At 46.8% G+C, this 10,000-nt stretch overlaps 1 pseudogene across 1 annotated transcript in view; it reads left to right on the forward strand.

Annotated features, from left to right (window-relative positions):
* The window catches only part of LOC311143295 (transmembrane protein 198-like), a 22,334-nt pseudogene that overhangs the window by 8,704 nt on the left and 3,630 nt on the right, over positions 1–10,000 (forward strand). The window contains exons 2-4 of the transcript in view: positions 2,568–2,803; positions 3,722–3,915; positions 5,521–5,666. The product of the transcript in view is annotated as a transmembrane protein 198-like (transcript). The remainder of the gene's footprint in view (positions 1–2,567; positions 2,804–3,721; positions 3,916–5,520; positions 5,667–10,000) is intronic.

The raw sequence follows: 10,000 nt of genomic DNA on the forward strand, positions 1-10,000 counted from the left end.
TCTCTCTCTCCCCCCTCTCTCTCTCTCTCTCTCTCTGCCTCTCTCTCTCTCTCCCCCCCTCTCTCTCTCTCTCTCTCTCTTTCTTTCTCTCTCTCTCTCTCTCTCTCTCTCTCTCTCTCTCCCTTTAGAAGCGCTCTTTTGACTGTTTGTTATTTAAAGGAATAACTGCTATAAGATATAAGCTTCAGGGTTCATTGTTATAAAGGATTAGCATAACCAGGTCAACTCAGCTGTAGCAGATATCGACCCATTATTCAACCTCCTTCTCCCAACCCACTCGGCACTGCGGAGTATAGCTTTTCCGCTTTTCTCTTTCTGGATTTCACTTTTTCTCTTCTCTCTCTCATCTCTCGCCAGTGGCCTGTCTCTTTAGCGCTCAGCATGACTGTAAAGGCAGGTCAGAGAGAGTCAATGACTGCATCCCAAATGGCACCCTATTCCCTATATAGTGCACTACGTTTGAGCAGGGCCCTATGGGCTTAATGTTTGGCTCAACCTAGTTATAAAAAGATTGGCTAGTCAGACAATTACTACTGTTTCAGCCGGCTGATAGCCGATGTTACGTAGGTAGTGTAAAGCGGATTTTAAACCCAACCTTTACTTGGCGATACTTCCTCAATTCCTGAGTTGGAAGACGACGCATGTTCGTTCGAATTTGAAAATGCTCCTTTATTTTAATAAAAATTCAACAATTTGTATGCTGCCATCTTGTCTATTTAAAATCTTATCTCATTGATTGAGACAGGTGGGTCTCCACCCCAATGTGCTGCATGTCATGAGCGCAACTCAGAAATGAAGCGTTGGTTGAATGCCACTCACCTGTCTTGACCAATGAGAAGATCTGAAATAGACAAGATGGTGGCGTATACATTGTTGGGATTACTTCATGAAGCAAAAATAATATTTAATTTAATAAAATACAATTTTCAAACGAACCACCTTCAACTAGACATGGAAGTTTAGAAAAGATGTGTTGTCTTCCAACTCTGGAATTGAGGAAGTATCACCAAGTAAAGGTTGGTCTAAAATCCTCTGTGCTACGCTTTACACTACCAAAGTAACAACAGCTATCAGCCGGCTGGAACAGTAGTAATGGTCTGACTAGCCAATCTTTTTATAACTAGGCTCAGTTATCATCTTCATGCTCTCTGTCTGTCCTGCAGGCTCTAACATGTCTGTCTGTCCTGCAGGCTCTAACCTGTCTGTCTGTCCTGCAGGCTCTAACCTGTCTGTCTGTCCTGCAGGCTCTAACCTGTCTGTCTGTCCTGCAGGCTCTAACATGTCTGTCTGTCCTGCAGGCTCTAACCTGTCTGTCTGTCTGTCCTGCAGGCTCTAACCTGTCTGTCTGTCCTGCAGGCTCTAACCTGTCTGTCTGTCCTGCAGACTCTAACCTGTCTGTCTGTCTGTCCTGCAGACTCTAACCTGTCTGTCTGTCCTGCAGACTCTAACCTGTCTGTCTGTCTGTCCTGCAGACTCTAACCTGTCTGTCTGTCCTGCAGGCTCTAACCTGTCTGTCTGTCCTGCAGGCTCTAATCTGTCTGTCTGTCCTGCAGGCTCTAATCTGTCTGTCTGTCCTGCAGGCTATAATCTGTCTGTCTGTCCTGCAGGCTATAATCTGTCTGTCTGTCCTGCAGACTCTAACCTGTCTGTCTGTCTGTCCTGCAGACTCTAACCTGTCTGTCTGTCCTGCAGGCTCTAACCTGTCTGTCTGTCCTGCAGGCTCTAACCTGTCTGTCTGTCCTGCAGACTCTAACCTGTCTGTCTGTCTGTCCTGCAGACTCTAACCTGTCTGTCTGTCCTGCAGGCTCTAACCTGTCTGTCTGTCTCCTGTCTCCTATCTCTCTCTCTCCTCTCCAGGTTACTGTTGTTTCAAGGCAGTGATGTTCTCTAACATGTCTCTCTCTCTCTCTCTCCTCTCCAGGTTACCATTGTTTCAAGGCAGTGATGTTCTCTAACCTGTCTCCTGTCTTTCTCTCTCTCCTCTCTAGGTTACCGTTGTTTCAAGGTGGTGATGTTCTCTAACCTGTCTCCTGTCTCTCTCTCTCTCCTCTCTAGGTTACCGTTGTTTCAAGGCAGTGATGTTCTCTAACCTGTCTCCTGTCTTTCTCTCTCTCCTCTCTAGGTTACCGTTGTTTCAAGGTGGTGATGTTCTCTAACCTGTCTCCTGTCTCTCTCTCTCTCCTCTCTAGGTTACCGTTGTTTCAAGGCGGTGATGTTCTCTAACCTGTCTCCTGTCTCTCTCTCTCTCTCCTGTCCTCTTCTCAGGTTACCGTTGTTTCAAGGCGGTGATGTTCTCTAACCTGTCTCCTGTCTCTCTCTCTCTCCTCTCTAGGTTACCGTTGTTTCAAGGCGGTGATGTTCTCTAACCTGTCTCCTGTCTCTCTCTCTCTCTCTCTCTCCTGTCCTCCTCTCAGGCTACCGTTGTTTCAAGGCGGTGATGTTCTCTAACCTGTCTCCTGTCTCCTGTCTCTCTCTCTCTCTCCTCTCAGGCTACCGTTGTTTCAAGGCGGTGATGTTCTCTAACCTGTCTCCTGTCTCTCTCTCTCTCTCTCCTGTCCTCCTCTCAGGCTACCGTTGTTTCAAGGCGGTGATGTTCCTAACAGGCTTGATGTTTGGCTCCGTCGTCATCTTTCTGCTGTGTTATAAGGAGCGTGTCTTGGACACCCAGCTGAGTGTGGAGGCCTCGGTGGGCATCGGCCTGGGCATCGGTACCCTCTGTGGCCTGGTCACCATGCTGGTGCGCTCTGTGGGACTCTTCATGGTGGGGCTGCTGCTGGGATTACTGCTGGGTATCGCCTCACTTGTAAGAATTATTTTGAATAATAATAATAATAATAATAATAGATTTAGATTAGAATTAGATCTATAAAGTTCAGGGTCATATTCATCAAGCATCTCAGAATAGGAGTGCTGATCTGAGGATTGTTCCTTATGATCTAAAAGGCTAAACTGATCCTAGATCACCACTCCTTCTCTGATATGCTTTATGAATATGGGCCCTGTTGCCTAGTTTGTGATAAACGTCCATATCCCGTAACCACACAAATCTATTTTTTATACACTCTGTGTACACTGAGTTAACGTGAATGCAGTGAGTGGACAAAACATTGGGAACACCTGCTCTTTCCATGACATAGTCTGACCAGGTGAATCCAGGTGAAAGCTATGATCCCTTATTGATGTCACTTGTTAAATCCACTTCAGTCAGTGTAGATGAAGGGGGAGGAGACAGGTTAAAGAAGGATTTTTAATCCTTGAGACAATTGAGACATGGATTGTGTACGTGTGCCATTCAGAGGGTGAATGGGCAAGACAAAAGATTTAAGTGCCTTTGAACGGGGTATGGTAGTAGGTGCCAGGTGCACCGGGTTGAGTGTGTCAAGAACTACAACACTGCTGGGTTTTTCACGTTCAACAGTTTCCTGTGTGTTTCAAGAATGGTCCACCACCCAAAGGACATCCAGCCAATTTGACACAACTGTGGGAAGCATCGGAGTCAACATGGGCCAGCATCCCTGTGGAATGCTTTTGACACCTTGTAGAATCCATGCCCCGATGAATTGATGCTGTTCGGAGGGCAAAAGGGGGATGCAACTCAATATTAGGAAGGTGTTCCTAATAATAACGTGAATGTTATGTTCACGTTACCCCTGCTTGCCTACCAAGTTTCCTTATGGGGACAATAAAGTTAATTTGATTGATTGATTGAATCCCCATGCAGGTAGTGTTGGAGGAATTCCACCACCCCCGGACGGTGTGGCTGCCCCTGGGGGTGTTGTTGGGGTCAGGCATGCTGTTCGCTGTCCTCACCCTCCAATGGCAGCGCTTCTTCACCACCCTCTCCACCGCTGTGTTTGGTTCCGCTGTCATCACCGTCACTGTGGACTACTTCCTCGAGCTGTTCGCTCTGGTCAGGTATGTTGGTGCTGTAGTTAGTGCTCTCTCCTCTCCTCACCCCATCACCTCCTCACCCCTCACCTCCTCACCCCTCACCTCCTCACCCCTCCTCTCCTCACCCCATCACCTCCTCACCCTTCCTCTCCTCACCCCTCCTCTCCTCACCCCTCACCTCCTCACCCCTCACCCCCTCACCCTTCCTCTCCTCACCCCTCACCCCTCACCTCCTCACCCCTCCTCTCCTCACCCATCACCTCCTCACCCCTCCTCTCCTCACCCCTCACCTCCTCACCCCTCCTCTCCTCACCCCTCACCCCTCACCTCCTCACCCCTCCTCTCCTCACCCCTCACCTCCTCACCCTTCCTCTCCTCACCCCTCACCTTCTCACCCCTCCTCTCCTCACCCCTCACCCCCTCACCCCTCACCTCCTCACCCCTCCTCTCCTCACCCTTCCTCTCCTCACCCCTCACCTTCTCACCCCTCCTCTCCTCACCCCTCACCCCCTCACCCCTCACCTCCTCACCCCTCCTCTCCTCACCCTTCCTCTCCTCACCCCTCCTCTCCTCACCCATCACCTCCTCACCCTTCCTCTCCTCACCCCTCACCTCCTCACCCTTCCTCTCCTCACCCCTCACCTCCTCACCCCTCACCTCCTCACCCCTCCTCTCCTCACCCCCTCACCTCCTCACCCTTCCTCTCCTCACCCCTCCTCACCTCCTTACCCCTCCTCTCCTCACCCCTCACCTCCTCACCCCTCCTCTCCTCACCTTTCCTCTCCTCACCCCTCCTCTCCTCACCCCTCACCTCCTCACCCATCACCTCCTCACCCATCACCTCCTCACCCTTCCTCTCCTCTCCTCACCCCATCACCTCCTCACCCTTCCTCTCCTCTCCTCACCCCATCACCTCCTCACCCTTCCTCTCCTCACCCCTCCTCACCTCCTTACCCCTCCTCTCCTCACCCCTCACCTCCTCACCCCTCCTCTCCTCACCCTTCCTCTCCTCACCCCTCCTCTCCTCACCCCTCACCTCTCCTCACCCCTCACCTCTCCTCCTCTTCTCTCGTCTCCTCTGTGGCTCAGTTGGTAGAGCGTGGTGCTTCCAACGCCAGGATCGTGGGGCCACCCATATGAAATTCGATTTCCACGGAGGCCACCCGTATGAAAATGTATGCAAATAATGCAAATGTATGCAAATGTATGCACGCACTACTGTAAGTGGCTTTGGGAAAAAAACTGTCTAAAGAGCATAGATTATACGTCTGAGGTGTGGTGGTGCTCTAACTAAGATTTCAGAAGTTGTCTAGACCGCTGAAGGAGTCTGCTTAGTCCTAGGATTGTGAAAGAATGTTCAGCTTTTGAAGGGAATTAAACTGCCGTCCTGAACCTTCTTTTACAATTATAGGCAAGTGCATATTATAAACCGGGTAGCTTGAGTCCCTGATGCTGATTGGCTGACACAGCATTTCAACCCTGTGTATATCAGACAATATACCACGGGTATGACGCAAAAATACATACTGTTCTATTTATGTTGGTAACCAGTTTAAAATAGCAATAAGGTAGCTCAGGGGTTTGGCCAACATACACCCCCTCTTACTCCTTGACTATATGATATTACAGATACATATTGGAGAGGATCAAGGTGGCTCCGCCCCGTCCTCTCTGCTGGTTCACCTGGGTCATCATGGGGGTGTGGCCTGTCCTGGCATTGCTGGGGGTCCTCATCCAATGGAAGGTCACCGCCGAGGGATATTCACACACTGAGGGTGAGTCTGATCCCTGACCTTTAACCCTAACAGAGGGATACTCCCACACTGAGGGTGAGTCTGATCCCTAACCTTTAACCCTAACCCTAACAGAGGAATATTCACACACTGAGAGTGAGTCTGATCCCTGACCTTTAACCCTAACCCTAACAGAGGGATACTCACACACTGAGGGTGAATCTGATCCCTGACCTTTAACCCTAACAGAGGGATACTCCCACACTGAGGGTGAATCTGATCCCTGACCTTTAACCCTAACAGAGGGATACTCCCACACTGAGAGTGAGTCTGATCCCTGACCTTTAACCCTAACAGAGGGATACTCCCACACTGAGGGTGAATCTGATCCCTGACCTTTAACCCTAACAGAGGGATACTCCCACACTGAGGGTGAGTCTGATCCCTGACCTTTAACCCTAACAGAGGGATACTCCCACACTGAGGGTGAGTCTGATCCCTGACCTTTAACCCTAACAGAGGGATACTCCCACACTGAGGGTGAATCTGATCCCTGACCTTTAACCCTAACAGAGGGATACTCCCACACTGAGGGTGAGTGATAGATCTGTTGGTGCAGTCTTGCCAGCTGTGGTCATTGTCATACCAAGTTTGAACCTAGTCCTAGACATGATTAAAGTATCTGTCCAGTGTTTCCAGATTTCCATGAAATATTACCTATAATTACTTACAATATGAGTGAAAGACTTTTCCTTCCAAAAAATGGTATTTAATATGTTAAAAAGCAGCTTTTCTCTGTTGGAATGGTGTGCGCGTACCCCAACAACAGAATGGTATGCGCGTATATCGGTCATAAAAAATCTTAATGCGAGTAGACCGCTGATTGGCCAGCTCATCCTCCTCTAGACCGCTGATTGGCCAGCTCATCCTCCTCTAGACCGCTGATTGGCCAGCTCATCCTCCTCTAGACCGCTGATTGGCCAGCTCATCCTCCTCTAGACCACTGATTGGCCAGCTCATCCTCCTCTAGACCGCTGATTGGCCAGCTCATCCTCCTCTAGACCGCTGATTGGCCAGCTCATCCTCCTCTAGACCGCTGATTGGCCAGCTCATCCTCCTCTAGTCTTCCAGCATTGGTGAACATCCTCTTACATCATCAGCGCCATGTTTATTTCATGGTACAAACTCTTCACATCCCTCTTGTTGGTGGAGAGAATTTTGCAGGTTTAAAGCAATTCTACACATTTTGTCATGGGGTGTACATTTTTTTTGCAGTTTTAAACCTACTTTTCTTGCAATTCTATACATTTTGCCATGTCTAATGTGTATTCATGTGATATTTGAGTGACAAAAAAATTACAACAATATATATGGGCTAAAAATCCTATAAATGCCCCCCTGCCGACCCCTCGCGCGAACCCCTGCTCTAGACCACTGATTGGCCAGCTCATCCTACTCTAGACCGCTGATTGGCCAGCTCATCCTACTCTAGACCGATGATTGGCCAGCTCATCCTCCACTAGACCACTGATTGGCCAGCTCGTCCTACTCAGGAGTAGAACATCCTCTATGAGGAAATAGTATTTTTTAAATGGTCTCTGTGAGATAAAAGTTTGAGGTGGGGTTTTTGAAGTGTTTTTTTTTTCTCCTATTCATGCTATGGCCACAAATACGAGTATAGGATGAGTCAACAACATTATTTGGGTATGAGTTAACAGAATACAAACTTTTAAAAGTGAGTATTTTGACTGGACAGTTACTTTAAGCCATGTCCAAGACTACAAACCAATGGGGCCAGGACTAGGCTTAATCTGGGTCTAACCGGCCTAAAGTGTGATTATTGTGTGTGGGAGTGTGAGGTTGGAGGTAGGCTAATATACCGCCACAGAATCAGCGATGTCAGAGAATGTGGTTCTAAAATATAATGACGCTTTAACAAGAAGTCACACATTATGTGATTAATCTGTGAACATGTGATGGCTTGTGATCAAAGCATGTGCTCTAAATCAAGAGAGAGAAGGAAGCTTTAGTTGTGATGCTGTGGTTGGAATCTGGTGGTTGTCATAGTAACAGCCTGGTGAGGGGGGGCAGAGGGATGAGGGGGCAGCGAGCCGGTGAGGGGGGGGTAAGGGGGGGGGGCAGAGGGGTGAAGGGGCAGTTAGCCGGTGAGGAAGAGAGGAAGAGAGAAGGGTGAGATGGGGTGAAGGGCAGGGAGAGACAACGAGATGCAGCGAGGATGGTTAAGGGGGTGAGGAGGGGTGAGAGGGGGCATAAGGGACTTCATTAGGTGGATATACTGACATATACCTCCCTGGCTGTGAGAGAGCAGCCGATATGACACAAATATCCTCCTGCTGCTGATAATGAACAGGGAACAGTATTATTAGTCCTGCTGCTACTGATAATGAACAGGGAACAGTATTATTAGTCCTGCTGCTGCTGATAATGAACAGGGAACAGTATTATTAGTCCTGATGATAATGTTAATGAACAGGGAACAGTATTATTAGTCCTGATGATGCTGATAATGAACAGGGAACAGTATTATTAGTCCTGATGATAATGATAATGAACAGGGAACAGTATTATTAGTCCTGATGATAATGTTAATGACCAGGGAACAGTATTATTAGTCCTGATGATGCTGATAATGAACAGGGAACAGTATTATTAGTCCTGCTGCTACTGATAATGAACAGGGAACAGTATTATTAGTCCTGATGATGATGATAATGAACAGGGAACAGTATTATTAGTCCTGCTACTGATCATGAACAGGGAACAGTATTATTATTCCTTCTGCTGATAATGAACAGGGAACAGTATTATTAGTCATGCTGCTGATAAGAAGAGAGAACAGTATTATTAGTCCTGCTGCAGTTGATAATGAACAGGGAACAGTGTTATTAGTCCTGCTGCTGATAATGAACAGGGAACAGTATTATTAGTCATGCTGCTGCAGATAATGAACAGGGAACATTATTATTAGTCCTGCTGCGTTTGATAATGAACAGGGAACAGTGTTATTAGTCCTGCTGCTGTTGATAATGAACAGGGAACAGTATTATTAGTCCTGCTGCTGATAATGAACAGGGAACAGTATTATTAGTCCTGCTGCTGCAGATAATGAACGGGGAACATTATTATTAGTCCCGCTGCATTTGATAATGAACAGGGAACAGTATTATTAGTCCTGCTACTGATCATGAACAGGGAACAGTATTATTATTCCTTCTGCTGATAATGAACAGGGAACAGTATTATTATTCCTGCTACTGATAATGAACAGGGAACAGTATTATTAGTCCTGCTGCTACTGATAATGAACAGGGAACAGTATTATTAGTCCTGCTGCAGTTGATAATGAACAGGGAACAGTATTATTAGTCCTGATGATGCTGATAATGAACAGGGAACAGTATTATTAGTCCTGCTGCAGTTGATAATGAACAGGGAACAGTATTATTAGTCCTGATGATGCTGATAATGAACAGGGAACAGTATTATTAGTCCTGCTGCTGCTGATAATGAACAGGGAACAGTATTATTAGTCCTGCTGCTGCTGATATTGAACAGGGAACAGTATTATTAGTCCTGATGATGATGATAATGAACAGGTAACAGTATTATTAGTCCTGCTGCTGCTGATAATGAACAGGGAACAGTATTATTAGTCCTGATGATAATGATAATAACCAGGGAACAGTATTATTAGTCCTGCTGCTGATAATGAAGAGGGAACAGTATTATGAGTCCTGCTGCAGTTGATAATGAACAGGGAACAGTATTATTAGTCCTGCTGCTGCTGATAATGAACAGGGAACAGTATTATTAGTCCTGATGATGCTGATAATGAACAGGGAACAGTAATTTTAGTCCTGCTGCAGTTGATAATGAACAGGGAACAGTTTTATTAGTCCTGCTGCTGATAATGAACAGGGAACAGTATTATTAGTCCTGCTGCTGATAATGAACAGGGAACATTATTATTAGTTCTGCTGCATTTGATAATTAACAGGGAACAGTATTATTAGTCCTGCTGCTACTGATAATGAACAGGGAACAGTATTATTATTCCTGCTGCTGCTGATAAGGAACAGGGAACAGTATTATTAGTCCGGATGATGCTGATAATGAAAAGGGAACAGTATTATTAGTCCTTATGATGCTGATAATGAACAGGGAACAGTATTATTAGTCCTGCTGCTACTGATAATGAACATGGAACAGTATTATTAGTCCTGATGATGCTGATAATGAACAGGGAACAGTAGTATTAGTCCTGCTGCTACTGATAATGAACAGGGAACAGTATTATTAGTCCTGCTGCTACTGATAAGGAACAGGGAACAGTATTATTAGTCCTGCTGCAGTTG

Source organism: Coregonus lavaretus, assembly GCF_964263955.1.
Source record: "Coregonus lavaretus genome assembly, chromosome: 16".
Taxonomy (NCBI): domain Eukaryota; kingdom Metazoa; phylum Chordata; class Actinopteri; order Salmoniformes; family Salmonidae; genus Coregonus; species Coregonus lavaretus.